The sequence below is a fragment of the Brassica napus genome, chromosome C7 (genome assembly GCF_020379485.1).
Source record: "Brassica napus cultivar Da-Ae chromosome C7, Da-Ae, whole genome shotgun sequence".
Classification (NCBI taxonomy): Eukaryota; Viridiplantae; Streptophyta; class Magnoliopsida; order Brassicales; family Brassicaceae; genus Brassica; species Brassica napus.
In genome coordinates, this window is record NC_063450.1 from 23,918,222 (window position 1) to 23,934,382 (window position 16,161).

Genomic DNA, 16,161 nt, shown 5'->3' on the forward strand with positions numbered 1-16,161 from the left:
ATGTATTTACTTTATATAACAAATCAAATAGTTTATTTAATTTTATATAGTAATAAAACGTATATGAGAAGTTTAATCACATTTTTCTGGGATTTTACTGGATCAACATGTGTCAGTTCACGGGTTAATGGCGGGTTTTTAGGTTTTATTGCATTTTTAGTTAATGAGTTTTTTCATTAAAGCGAAACCATATTATATATGGTTACCAAATTTACCGATTTGACTGCGGGTCTAAATCGTGTATGAAAACACTGCGTATATCTTAAGTCGTCTATAAACCACATATATACCCAACTAAAAGGAGTTAAATACTTTGTAAAAGTACAATAATTTTTCACACCATCTAATGTAGTGCACTATTAGTCATCAACATTTGGTTTCAGTTCTTTTTTTTGGGTTTTTGGTGTTGTGTTTCTAGAAATTTAGAAATTCTTCAGGTACTTACAAAGTATAGTTCGGTTTCAGTTAAGTTATTTTGGTTTCTGCTTTGGTTCGGGTACCAAAGTTAAGAACCAGTTAATATCGAAAATAAATCCGGGTCCAATTTGTTTCCTGTTCGATATGGTTTTTGGTAATTTCAAATTTATAATAAAAATATTGGATAATTCGGGTTGGGTAGTTTAAATATCGGGTTATTCAGGTTGTTTGGACAAAAATACGAATAATTTAGATAAATTTTAATATTTATAATAAAAAAAAATGGGTAATTCCCTTTTTGGGTAAGTCGGTTTATAAATAATATTTTTAGATATTTGGCTATTTAGAAATTAAATATAACTAACATTTGTTGGTATATAATTTGTATTTAAAAAATGGGATACTCTTAGTTTTTGGTTCTATCTTGGTTTTTTGGTTCTAGAGATATTGGATCCGCTCGGTTAAATATGAAATTCAGGTTAATTTTGTTTTTTTATGTTACGGTTTGGTTTCCTGATTTCCGATAAATGTGTTCAAATCTATATTTTATCTTATATAAAAATTTGTGTAAAAATAATTTATTTAATTCTAAAATAAACCCGCGTTTTGGATCTAGTTAAGCATCTTAAATATGGATGAATTAACATATTTTTTTTATAAAAATAATTAAATATCTAGATTACATTATATAAGTTGATAAGATACATACAAATACATATGATACTATATAAACAATTATAAAAACAGTTTTTATCATCTTTATATTAGTAGTGAATAAAATAAATCATAGATTTTAGAAAACTAATTTATCTATATGTAACAACATTAATTAAATTCACTCATTCACTATATATATAGTATATAATGTGTCAAATGAATGCAAAAAAGTCAAATATATAATTCTAAAAAATTCCAATCATTTTTCAATGACAATGTGATATCATATATGCGTTATCACTTTTAAAAATGATTAAAATATTTTTATATTTTAAAACATAAAAATTATATGATAAGTTATTTAAACGTATATTAATCAAGAAAAAAATTATTTAATTCATCTATTAATATAAACAGATGAATTAACATTATTATATGGTAAGTCATTCAAAATTATATTATTTGGTAATTCATTTAATTTATTATATTGCAATTCATTTAATTATATTAATCAAAGTATTGTTCACAAGATTTTTTTTTTTTGTCAAACTCACAGGACTTTTCTAGAGTTAATACTCTACTAATATAATTCATATAGCTAGGATTATAATAAACTTAGCATGCTTATTTTAATAGAAAAAAACAGACATAAATAAAAGAACAAGAGGGAAGAATAATAAAATATGTTTGTTGTGTTCTTGGTATTTTATATTCTTATGTATTAAATTAAAACAATAATTTTAAAAGATATGTAAACTATGATTATATTTAATTAAAAATATTTGGTTGAATAAGTTAGTGCACTACAAAAAAAACAATTGAATTGCATCACTTAATTTGTATCACAAAAGTAAGTGATATCATTTTAAATTACTTATTTGTAAATGATGTTAATATTAATTAATTTTACATCAGTTCAGTAAAATGATGTAATCTTTATTAGTTTATATCATTTAGACAAAAGTGATTTTATTCTATAAATTTATATCACTTAAATAATTGATGCATTTATTATTTTTGTTAACATCACTTATGAAGATGACACAAAATTTACATCAATAAAAAATTGATACCAATAAAAATTATATAACCATATTTTTATTGGATGGCGATTGCGATTGCGAAATCGGAGGCAACACTCACGGCGGCGGAAGCCAAAATCTTCTCCCAGGGCGAGGGCCGTCTGGTCAATCCTAGTGGAGTTCATCTACAGAGGGAGGATATCCCTGCTGCAACTTGGATAACTAAGGAAAATTTCCAAAATCTTTTTGGAAATCTTCGAAAATCCTGGGAAAATATTATGTTTCCCAAAAAATCTTCGACGGCACTTCTGGTCTATTTAGGGTTTAGGTTTCAGCCGCATAAGGGTTTTCTTCGCAATCAACATTCTTATTACCTACGGCGATCAAAAACTCTCTTTCTTCTTCTAATGGATGCGAATTTGGCTGAAGTATTGCAAAGTATGTCTCTGGGAGAGGATAAGTCGATCATCATTCCTGATGATGATGACTTTTGTGCTATGGAAAGAGGAGGAAGAAGCATCCTTGGTAGGCTTTTGAACCCGGAGTGTCAGAATATGGGGAGGATGCTCAAAACGATGCCAAAGATTTGGAAAGTTTATGAACGTGTGAGGGGCATCGCTTTGACTAAGGAAAGGTTTCAATTCATATTTGACTTGGAAACTGATATCAAGATGGTTCTTAAGCAAGGTTTTTGGACTTATGATGATTGGGGGATGGCAATGGAGCGGTGGGTTGAGAACCCTCCACCGAATTATCTACAGACTGCGGCGATTTGGGTGAGGCTTCATAATCTCCCGGTGAACTATTTTACATTGAAGACCATTGATGCTGTTGCTGATGGCATTGGACATGTCAAGGTCATTGAATTTGATCCAGAGAAGCCTTTGTTACACGATTATGTGCGAGTCCAAGTGGATCTCAATCAGCCTATAAGGGACAAGAAATCTGTGATGCTACCAAAGGGCAGGGTGGAATATGTGGATGTGGAGTATGAGAGAATCAGGAAGAAATGCTATCACTGTTTGCGGTTGTCTCATGAAAAGCAAAAGTGCCCTTTACTACAAGGTTCTCGTGAGAAAGGGAAAGGAGTGATGATGCGTCATAACACAACAGAACATCATGCACCAGAAGCGCGCCAGCACCATGTTAATCTCGTTGACAAAATCATGCCTTTGTTAGCACCGGTAATACCTCCGGGTTTTGAGCCTTCACCCTCAGTAGTGGCGCCTGAAGTCTTTGAACAGATGCGGATATATATGAACTGTGCTGATCCTGAAGAGAGAAGAATCAGAGAATCAAGGATGATAATGACTCTACAAGATTTGTCTAAGGATCCCATTGGTCAAAGATCTTGTTTACGGTTGGAGAGAGCACCTGTGCTTTCGAAGGAAGTGAACACAGACAGAGGCAGGGTGTTTGATTTTAGCAGAGTTCAATCTGAGGTTGCACCGGACATCTCAGAATTATCTTCCCGTGGTCCTCTACGACAAAAGATAGCTACTGATAAAAGAGGAGCTTGTGGTGAAGTTGAGAAGGGTCTATCAGAGGGTTTTGGGGAAGATCATAGGGAGGAAGGTCTTTTGACGATCCGAAATCAGCAGATGAGTAGGAGAGGAGAAGGTTATTTGGTGAATCAAGGAGATGGGGTACGCATGGAGGGTGCAGACATTGGAGGTTTTGCTATAGGAAGCGGCCGCAACATCTCCTCTGAAAGACAGGCTAGAAGTAGGAATTCACAAAGTAGCAGATCATCGTGGGCTCGTAGGAGCCAGAGTAAGAGAAAGAGTGTTCCTACTGGTTCCGACAATGGGCCTAATGAGAGAGCCGAAGCTTCAATGAAGCGTAAGGCGCATGAGGAAGGTGAGGTGTCTTCGAAAATGTCAAAACAAGTGAAAGGGTTGATGGTTTCCCCGAAACCATCCAATTCTCAATGACAACGCTCTCTTGGAACTGTCGGGGTTTGAGAAGCAACCTGACAGTTCGACGCCTAGAGGAGATGTGTCGTGAACATCTCCCGGATTTCTTGTTTCTCCTAGAGACTAAAAACTCTAGTAGTCACGTTCTAAAGCTGCGTAGTTTGCTGGGTTATGATCATTGTCTTTTGGTGGACCCAGTGGGATTAAGCGGAGGTTTGGCATTGTTTTGGAAGAGTAAGTATGAGGTGAATGTTTTTTCGGCATCAGCAAGAATTATTGATACAGAGGTAGAGCTGGGTGCGGTGACTTTCTATATGTCCTTTGTATACGGTGATCCTGTTCAACACCGACGAGCTGCAATTTGGAATGAACTCAGAGACATTAGTTTGAACAGGAATGGAGGTTGGTTCTTGACTGGAGATTTCAACGAGTTGATGAATAACTCTGAGAAGGCTGGAGGGCCTCGGAGACAAGAGAATTCCTTTTTTTGATTTTAGAGCTATGGCGAGGGATTGTATGCTGAAAGAGATCCCGAGCTCTGGAAACAGGCTGTCTTGGGGTGGTGTGAGAGAAATCAACTCTAATGGCATAAAAGAAAAAGTTTGGGTTCAATGTCGACTAGACAGAGCCTTTGGCAACGTGGAGTGGTTCAGAATGTTCCCAAAATCGCACACTATGTACTTGGAGAAGACAGGACCCGATCATCGTCCTATTTATACAAGTATAGCTGAGTCGGGGCGGCGGAGGTCAGGCCGTTTCATGTTTGATAAATGGTGGTGTAAGAAACCAGAGATAGCTGAGGTGATCAGGAGGGGATGGTGTAATAATTTTGCTTCAAGACAAGGTTCAGTCTCAGAACATATTCAGTCGTGTCGCCGTGAGCTTTCAAAGTGGAAGAGGTCAGCCAATGTGAATTCAAATGTGAACATAAAGAGATTGAGGCATGAACTCGAGTTGGAAGAAAGTAAAATCTTCCCGGATCTGACAAGATTGCCTGTGCTTCGGTTGGATTTAGAAAGAGCTTTCTCTGAGGAAGAAGCTTTTTGGAAACAGAAAAGCAAGAACTCTTGGCTTCAAGTTGGAGACAAGAATACAAAAGTTTTTCATGGGTGGGTCGAGGCGAGGAAAATGAAGAACAAAGTCCATTCTCTACTTGATTCGGAGGGTGTGGAACATTTTTCAGAGGAACAGATGGGTGAGATTGCAGTGCGGTATTTTGAAGATCTCTTCCACTCTTCTGGTATCGCTGACTCTACTGAATTATTGGAAGGATTGACTCCAAGAATTTCTGAACGTATGAACAGAGGTTTGATTAAGCCGGCCTCGGATGCAGAGATTAAGAAAGCAGTCAAGGCGATCAAAAGTGACAGTTCTCCTGGTATTGATGGTATGACTGGACAGTTCTTCCAAAAAATCTGGAGCATTGTTGGACCACAGGTGATTTTGGAGGTCAGGAGTTTCTTTGAATCGGGTCAGTTACCGGCAGATTGGAACTTTACAGAGATATGCCTTCTACCAAAGGTTCAGAACCCCAACCAGATGAAGGATCTGCGACCGATCAGTTTATGTTCAGTGGTGTATAAAATTGTGTCTAAGATACTTTGTGACCGCCTGAAGATTGTGCTTCCTCACATTGTTTCTCCTGCCCAGGGAGCTTTCGTCTCAGGCCGGTTGATTTCAGACAATGTTTTAGTTGCACATGAGATGGTGCACGGTTTAAGGACAAATCCCCTATGTAAGTCTGAATTTATTGCTATAAAAACAGACATGTCGAAAGCGTACGATCGAGTGGAATGAGACTTCCTTGAAGCTTTGTTTCAAAAACTGGGATTTCATCAGCAATGGATTTCGTGGATTATGTGCTGTGTGCGATCAGTGTCTTTCTCCGTCTTGCTAAATGGACAGTCCTATGGCCATTTCAGGCCTAAAAGGGGGATCAGACAGGGGGATCCACTATCACCATTTTTATTTATTTTGTGTGCTGAAGCTTTGGTCCACACAATGAATCAAGCGGAACACCAAGGGCTGGTATCAGGGATGAAGTTAGCTCCAACGTGTCCTGCGGTGCAGCATCTTTTATTTTCAGATGACAGCTTCTTTCTATGTCGGGCATCACTAGCAGAGTGTGCAGAATTTCTTCGACGTCTGAAGTTGTATGGTGACTCTTCAGGCCAGGTCATCAATTTTCAAAAGTCTGCAATAACATTTGGTGCTGGGATCGATCCGGTTATGAAGAGATTGCTGTCTGAGTTCCTGAATATAGAGAATGAAGGTGGTGATGGGAAGTATCTTGGATTACCTGAATGTTTCAGTGGTTCTAAAAGGAAGTTGCTTGCGTATATAGGGGAAAATTTGGGTAAAAGACTTCAAGGTTGGTTTGGCAAAAAGCTTTCCCTTGGTGGAAAGGAGGTTCTCCTTAAGTCAATTGCTATGGCTTTACCTGTTTATGCTATGTCATGTTTTAGATTGACAAAGCATCACTGCCAGAAAATCATGAGTGCAATGGCGAGTTTTTGGTGGGATGAGTGTGACGAAACGAGGAAGATACATTGGGTATCATGGCCAAAACTCTGCATTTCTAAAGAGAATGGTGGCTTGGGATTTAGAGATATTGAAGATTTTAACCAAGCTCACCTAGCAAAACAGGCTTGGAGGTTGTTAAATGAACCTAATAGTTTGCTTGCGAGGATTTACAAAGGAAGGTATTATGCTAATACGGGTTTTATGGAGTGTGGGAAAGGGTATAGACCGTCGTACGCGTGGAGGAGCATCCTTTTTGGCAGGGAGTTGTTAAGTAAGGGGCTGATTAGATCCATCGGTGATGGCCAGTCAACTTTGGTGTGGAGTCAGAAATGGATTATTGATGAAGTTCCGCGCAGACCTATTAACAAGGAGATGATGATTGATGTTAACCTGAAAGTCTCCGATCTTAAGCTGAATGAGAATCAATGGGACGGAGATAAGCTTCAAGAGATCTTTCCTATTAATGAGGTTAACCGGATATTACATATGCCTGTGGGTAACATAGCGGACAAAGACATCTGGGCTTATTCCTCTCATGGCTCTTATACGGTTAAGAGTGGATACATGGTGGCTACAAAAGAAAAGGAACAGCAGGCTTTACAAATGAGTTTGGCTACTCAAGGGTTGTTGGAGCTGAAGAGAGCCATTTGGACGGTCCCAACAGTTCCAAAAATTAGAAGTTTTATGTGGAGAGCGGTTTCTGGAGCCTTAGCTGTCTCTGAAAGACTGAATACACGTGGGATGCATTTGGATACAGTCTGCAAGCTCTGTAAACAAGGAGTAGAGTCGATCAAACATGTTCTTTTCGAATGTGAGATTGCACAGGAGATGTGGTCTTTAGCGGGTTTTCACCAAGGTCCATCGATAACTGATAACAGTCTGATTGGTTGGTTGTCAAGCTACCTCAAACTAATGTCGGTAGAATCCCTTCCGGTCTCACAAAGAAGAGCGATACCTTGGGTTCTTTGGAGCATTTGGAAGAATCGAAATAAGGTCCTGTATGCAGATTCTCAAGACTCACTAGCTTCTCAAGTTACTCAGGCAGGTGAAGAGGCTAGGACCTGGAATCAGTTGAATGTAGAGCAGCAACGTTTGGAGTCTATAGGTGGCCTGTTGGGAGAGAACATGAGATGGGATCCACCATTAATAGGTACTGTGAAATGTAATATTCACTCGTATTGGAGGAACGCTAAACTGCATAGTGGGGGCGCTTTTATGATTCGTGATCATAGAGGGGATGTTCTTCATCATGCGCGAGAAGCATTCACGTTCTCTCCTGATAGATTAACATCGGAGTTGCGATGTTGGAATGGGCGCTGCAAAGTATGAAAGATCTCGGCTATCAGGATGTAGTGGTTGGGTCTGATCTGCATGATCTTATCAGTGCCGTAATGAGACAAGTAAATTGGCCAAGGTACAGGGCAATACTGTCAAGAGTGAGTACACTCTGTTTGTTCTTCCCTTCTGTGGCCTTTGAATCTGAGTCTGCATCATCAAATGGTATTGCACGGGAGATTGCTAAGAGCGTGCTGTGCGACGGGCGTTTTCAATCTTATTTGGCAATGGGTGGACCAGCATGGCTTCACCAACAAATTTTTAGAGAAGCAAACATTATACACTCGTAGATCTTTTTTTAAGAATGAGTGTTTATATTTTGTTGTCTCTATTGTTCTGTTTCAGTACTTTACCCTTTGGGTCGTATTATTCATGATTTGAAGTTAAAAAAAAAACCATATTTTTGTTTAACATCAGTTTAATAAAAGTGATGGTATGTTATCTGAATTAACATCAGTTAAAACAGTTATATAATATTTACTTAATTTAAATAAATATAGCCGAAATTTCAAAGAACCCAATATTAGGGAAATAAGTTACGATTCTTTTGATTTTGATTTTGTTTTGTTTTGTATCTATAACTTAGTGGATCTTATTTATAATATTTGTTTTAAAATTAATATTATATATGTATAAATTAAAAATGTAAAAACTCAGAAAATATAACAAACATTATCTAAAGATTTACCTGTATTAAAAATTATCTAAAAGTCAAAAATGTAAAAAAAGAAAATATAATAAAAATTATTTTTTATCTAAAAAAATGTAATAATAAATCTTTAGATAATTTTTATTATATTTTCTGGTTATTACATTTTTAATTTATACATATATAATGTTGATGTTAAAAACAAATCAAGCTCATATATTTGCAGAAATTTATAAAAATACTAATTTTCAAAATTTAAGTTATTAATTTTTAGATAATGTTATAAAATTTTGTATTTTTTTATTTTTAATGGTAAAATTTCTCAACTATGTTTACTTAATATAGAAACTCCTAAACTAAATATTTACCGGTAGTAATAATAATTACGACCGGCAAATGTTTAATTCATTAAATAAAGTTAGTTTAGGGGTTTATTCGGTAAATACTTAGTTTTGAGGTTTTTACCCAAAACAAACTTAGTTGAGGGGCTTTAACGTTAAAAATCCTTAATATAGTTAAATCTATTTTGGTTTAATATTACTAATAGAGAATATATATATATATAAATATTAGCAAATTAAAAGTTTTTAAGAAAGTGATAACTCTTCAAAACATTTTTTTGAAATGTTGAATTGTTGAAAACAATATAATACAAAAAAATTGATTTAAAAGATGAAATTATTAAAACTAAGAATAGTAGTGTGTTAAAGTTATGGAGTAAGTCATACTCCATGCCAAGGATCAATCACCTTCTCTTTGCCGATGATACTATGTTCTTCCTAAAAGCGGACAGCACCAATGCCTCCACCCTGAAGCAAACCTTGACCTTATGAGACAGCCTCTGGCCAGTCGATCAACACCAACAAATCCTCCATCACATTCTCTCGGAGAGCGCCACTGTCCATCAAAACAGAGATCAAAGACTGCTTGCAAATCCACAAAGAAGGAGGGCTTGGCAAGTATCTCGGATTACCCGAGCATTTTGGAAGACGGAAGCGGGATATCTTCTCGTCAATTGTGGACATGATAAAAAGCAAGGCGAGAAGCTGGTCGAACAGGCACCTCTCTACAGCAGGTAAAATGGTGATGCTCAAGAGCGTTCTATCTCCCATCCCATCTCACACCATGTCATGTTTCAAGCTCCCCCAATCCCTTTGCAAACAAATCCAATCAGCGGTGACGTGGTTTAGGTGGAATGGAAAAGACGGAAAATAGAAGATAGACTGGGTCTCCTGGAAAAAAATGACATTGCCAAAGGAGCAAGGGGGACTCGGATTTAGAGACTTCGAGAGTTTCAACGACGCATCCTTGGGGAAACTCAGCTGGCGTCTCCTCCAAAATCCCTCATGTCTCCTCAGCCGCATCTTAAAAGGAAAATACTTTGCAGAGACAACCTTCCTTGAGGCAACCACTAAGTCCGTAGAATCCCATGGATGGCAAGGACTAATAATTGGGATAGATCTTATTCTAAAGAACTCAGGCTGGGCTATTGGTGATGGAGAATCCACTAAAATATGGAGTGAGCCTTGGCTAAGCTTCACAGAACAGAGGCGACCAATGGGACCACCACCTGAAGCGCAACTAGACATGACAGTAGCCCAGCTGCTCCAACCAAACCGACAAGACTGGAACATCGAAGCTATCCGACAAGTACTCTCACAGGAAGAGGAGACCATCCTCAGTCTAAAACCAAGCAGAACCGGGTCTCGGGACAAATTGATCTGGCTAGGTACTTCTACCGGCGAATACACGACGAGATCAGGCTATGAAACAGCCCTGAAGTTGTCCACGGCCACCCTAGAAGATCCCCATTTAAGCGACATCAATTGGAAAGCATACATTTGGAAGCTCCACACTACCCCAAAGATCAAATTATTCCTCTGGAAAATTTTCCGTGGAGCTCTCCCGGTGGGAAGCAATCTGGCTTCTCGAAACATAGCTGCAGGTGATCTGTGCACACAATGCAATGTTGCTGAATCTACTAATCATCTTTTTCTTCACTGTAACTTTGCGCAAAGAGTGTGGAGCCTAGCTCCTTTTGCACAGAGTATTGATATTAGAGGAATGGTAGATTTAGCATCTGGCTGGCATGATCTTTTCGCTCTGGATTGTCTCCCCCTGCAGGTGTTGTTGCAGGGGAGCTGGCTCCTTGGATACTTTGGGAGATATGGCTCGCTCGAAACAACCTCATCTTCAGCAACAAGAAAATACCCCCCAGAGGAAGCTCTATGAAAGGACATCAAGGCGGCTAGAGAATAGCTCTCGGAACAGAGCATCAAGAGACCGACGTTGAAACCGACCCCTCCTCCCCGCGAACCAACCCCACCGAATACGACCACACTGAATTCAGATGCGGCGTGGCTAGCAGACTGGAAGCTCGCAGGACTTGGATGGACCATACGGGAAAACAACACCACCACCAAAAGGATGTCTCACTGCTGCTTTGTATCTTTCCCTCTAGTGGCAGAAGCTCTAGCTCTAAGAGAAGCAATGGCAAACTGTGTCAATAGAGGCACGCAGAACTTGCACTGTCAATTTGACTCCCTCGTCCTCGTTACTGCTCTGAAATCTGGGTCTCCAATCTCAAAGTTATATGGCATTTTTGCTGACATTATTAGTTAATCTTCATCTTTTGAGTTCTTTTATATTTCTTGGATTCGACGTACAAACAACAAGGAACGGATGCTTTGGCAAAGCAGTCCCCTGTTAAATGTGTCTGTTGTAATTGCTCCCTCTAGAGGACCTTGAACCTTTTAGATTAATGCAAGTTTGTGTTCCAAAAAAAAAAAAGTCATACTCCATGTTTCTTCTTGTGCATCCATGATCAAATAAAAAGTTAACTCCATTACAAGTAAGAATAGTAGTGTGTCGTATGGTTTTCTAAAATCAAAGCATTCTTTTTCTGAATTTGGCTCTTTTCGGTTGCATTTCCTTCCCAACCTCAACACCCTTACAATGTCTGCCACCACAACTGTTCCCTCTGTTGAGAAACCAGATACATATACAACAGCCTCAGGAAGCTCTACATAATGTGTTTATATCATGTTACTTACATAAGCGGAAGCAAAGGAAATGAATTGCAGGCGGTGGAAATGATTTGCTTCGCCTTCAAACAAAAAGAGTCTCAAATAGAAGTCAACGAAATTGATTTGCATAGTCAGTCTAGGAAAACATAGACTCATTTTACTTACATTAGCTACTTCCGGCTAAGTTTCCAAATATCATATTGCCAAGAACTCCAGCTCTGGGCTATCTACTCTTCTACATATTTTACGAAAAGAAAAACACAAAAAATATAGCTGTAGATAGAAAAACTAAACACATGGACACGTAAGAATTTTAAGATCATAGATCGGGTCTTAGTACATGAACGGCCTTTGTATTATGGCAACAATGTGCTTCATTTTTAAAATTACATCTTCAATTTTTTCAAGTTGATTCAGGTCAAGCAATAACTAAAGGGACGCCAGCCATCATGAGAAAAGTATTGATATTGAAACCAATAAGCATGAAAAAATCATGATAGCAGATAGCTTGAAACACCATGATTCTTTTCAACAATGCCTTGTTTCAAGTATCTCTCAGTTGGTGTTAAAAGGTTTTCGTCTATTATTTGGCAGAGGAGACGGATACCATTTGAACGATACATGTCAATTTTGCTATTCATATCCTTCTTCAGGGAGGTTGTAACAATAATAACCACAGAAAGACAAACAACTTATGAGAACCTATACCTAACTATTAATGTTAGGATTTCGCTACTAAGATAAATTACAGACAACAAACCTCATCAGTTCTTGGAGAAAATTCCTTCGTGATCAAGTAGAACCAGTAGTGGTCCTGGGTAGAAAACATGGAAGCATAAGCTTCCGGTTCTGTGAAAATATATTGTTTTCCAGCCAATAACTGGGTAGAAAACATGGAAGCATAAGCTTCCGGTTCTGTGAAAATATATTGTTTTCTGGCCAATAATTTCAACACTTCTTATAGTTCAGTTGGTTAAAGCTTGTGGTGAAAATACTAAAGATATCAAATTCTAATTTTCTAAGCAACATTTTGAAACATTATTATTTTTTTAATAAATCTTCAAAAAATTTGTGCTTCTGGCCCGTGTTGTTTTGGACCTTTTCCGAGCCGGATCTGAGTAGAACATTTTTCCAAACCATTGTTTTTAAACTGAAAACTTTGTAACGAAATTAAAAGTTATTTTGTTTCAAACTGCACATGAAGGAAACTGAGAAAACATGGAAAACCTTAACTCCAGTAATATATATGAATGTCGATTTAAGTTGTTTTGTTCCATAAACATGTATCATGGTTTCAGATGAATAAAACTGAAATGCATGTAACCATAAAACAACCTTGGTTAAGTAAATAGAGAAGTTTCTTGATGAGCTACCAAATTTCATTTGGAAACATCTAGTAAGATGCCACAAATATAGCCTGCACATATAGAAAGGGAAAATAACAACAATAACAAAGAAGACGCAATCGTAAGACTTTAGTGTTTATCCGGAGCACTTTATAGTGTCAACTATGATTCGCTGTATTTAACAGGATGGCTTCCAATCGCCACGTTCATTTTCCCATAATGTTAACAGTGTTTTTTTTACTAAACATGTTGACAATGTTATGTTAATAACATAAAAAGTAGTTCCAATCGCCATGTTCATCTTCCCATGTCTAAATAATTATTTTCCAAAAATCCACTTAATAAAGAAAAAGATAAATCCAAATATGTAAATTTTATGGTAAACGACATAATCTACTTAACAGATAAAGAAAATTTTGATATTAAAAAAAAAAAAAAGATAAGAGGAAACTTCAAAGCAGAGCGTATCTGTTTTTTTGGGTCAAAGTCTGACCGCATCTAAGACTTTAACTTAAACACGAGCGTACCTTAAAACATTACTTTTGTAAGATTAAGTAGTCACTGAGGTAGATATGTAAGAAAACGTAAAAAAGGAAAACGAATCTAATATATTTGAACAAAAAAAAAAAGGAAAACAAATCTAATATAATGATGGGCTAGGCTAATTGGCGAAATAGCTAAGTCTGGGAGAGAAATTAAGTATATGAACATGATTTTGACATAATTAAATGGATATCAATTGTCTCTCACCTCATTCGGTTCTACCCTCCACGCTTACAAGTCTTCGGTGAAAGAGAGAGAAATAGATGACGTTTCGCAAATTAAATAGATGACGATGTGATAGAGAGAGAGATGACGTTGCGGGAAGGAGGAATTGATGATATTCACCATGCACTGTGCAGATCTTAAGGACAGAGTAGAAGCCACGTCCTCATGAAAATAACCGCATGCTATTTACTGAGTTCAGTAAATATGTGGATCAGAATAGACCACCCTCACAATATATCGTGTATTCCATATACTTTTGACAGTCTGTCCATCTCGTTGTTAAGTAAGAAAAAGACATTGACGAAGGTGAAAGCAGAGAACGAGTTAATGCTCAGCAGATTCGAACAGGTAATCATCAGTAACAACCAACTAATCCTTGTATTTATCTGTATTTGTAGTTGATGATCATTATAGTATTTGATAGAAATGATTGTCTCATTATGGAATGGACCATTTGATGTAGATCTGAGATAGTAATTTTTTTTGCTCCAACCTGCAGATGACAGGGCAAGATAAAGTCTTGCTTGTACATGGGACGTGGGTCCGTGATAGCGATCAACGGTGGATATTTGAACCTGACATAACGTCCAAAGTAGAACATTTCATTCAAATATTCTCCGGGATGACAATGATAGAGTTATTGACTTCGGTGAGAGAACGCTATCAACTATCATCGACAGATGATACGCTCAAGCTTTCATATCAGTATCCAGAATGGGTGAGCTTTGGAGATGGAGAGCTCGAAATGCCTCAGTACATAACCGAGGACACAGAAGTCGGTGTGTTTCTAAACATGAGGAGATCTATTGAAGAAGTTCCTCTATATGTCTCTATCTACCGCCAATCACATGGAGGGAAGCAACTTACTAAGGGGCGCGAGACAGAACAGAGGGTGCCTATGGCCGAGGATGTTGGAGATGGAGGCGATGAAGAAGACTGGCATACCTTTGCACTATATGAAACCCCACTGACCATTCCACTCACTCAACCAAAAGGAAAGGCGATTCTACATGAAGTTCCAGACTATTCCGTTTCAAAGGCGGTGAGATCTAAAGAACGACGGAGTACTATTCCACCTTCACCAGGTGGAATAGTAATCACAGAGAGACGTGATCCCACCCGCGCTACCAGCCCTCAGACAGGAACGAATGAGAGGGGAAAAAACAAACGTCCTGTGGAAGAGGAAACAGATTCAGAGTCTGACTCAGATGATGACATGGTCGTTCCTGTTGTTCCCGCAGTTGTTGGTGAAACCGGAGAAGGGTCTAGGCCGGTCCGAAGACGTCTATTATTTGGAAATTCTGGCATTCCTGACACTGACGGTGGAGTTGGAGATTCAAACTTTGGTTCAGATGATTCAGAAGAATTACCAGTAGACGATGGTCTACACTGGGGTAAATTCGATGAAGCACTCCACGAGATGCTAAACAACCCCTATACGCCAACATTTTTTGGAAGGGATGCTCCACCTGTATTCAACAACCGGGAGGGATCAGGTAAAAAAACACTTTTAAGTAAATACAAATGTAAAGTGACATGATAAGGAATGAAATTTAATAGAATGGATTTGTTATTTTGTTGGCTATACTATATTGATATAATAAAAGTTAATTCCATACTATATAAAACAATTGACATGCAGCTGAATGTTTCATTGACTTTGTAGGGGTTGACACGGCTCTGGCCGACATCCAATACGAGGGAGATGACTTTTATGTGGGTCGCACATTCAAATCCAAAGCCGACTGCAAAATCAAACTTGCAATACATGCTATAAACAGGAAGTTCCATTTCAAGACCACTCGTTCTAGCCCTTCCATACTACTTGCACAATGCGTTGGTGATGCATGCCCATGGCGCGTGTATGCGGTCTTGTTAGATGCAAGTGGGAACTTCCAAGTCAGACAAGCTAACCTAGTTCACTCTTGCACCGTTGATGACTGTAGAAACTACCACAAACTTGCAACGACTGTCGTGATTGGCCAGATATTGCAATCTCGTTTTGTTGGTATTAAGAAGGGCCCCACTGCCGCAGCAATAAGGAAAATATTGCTAGATGAATTTCATGTCAACGTTTCATACTGGAAAGCTTGGAGAGCTAGAGAGATGGCGATGGAGCATGCAATGGGGACAATGGTTGGAAGTTATGCACTGATACCTCCATATTTGGCACTCCTTCAGTCTTGTAATGTAGGAACCGTATGCTACCTAGAAAGTACGGATGAAGAAGAAGGTGGAACACGGTTTCAATACTGTTTTGTTGCTTATGGAGCATCGGTGGCAGGATATTCGTCTATGCGGAAAGTTGTTGTTGTTGATGGGACGGCGCTTAAAGGGAAGTATGGTGGGTGCCTTCTTTCAGCCTCAGCACAAGATGGGAATTTCCAAGTATTTCCCCTTGCGTTTGCTGTTGTTAATAGCGAAAACGACGATGCTTGGCAATGGTTTTTCCAGAGGCTACAAACTTTTGTTCTGGATACCCCGGGCTTGGTTTTCATCTCT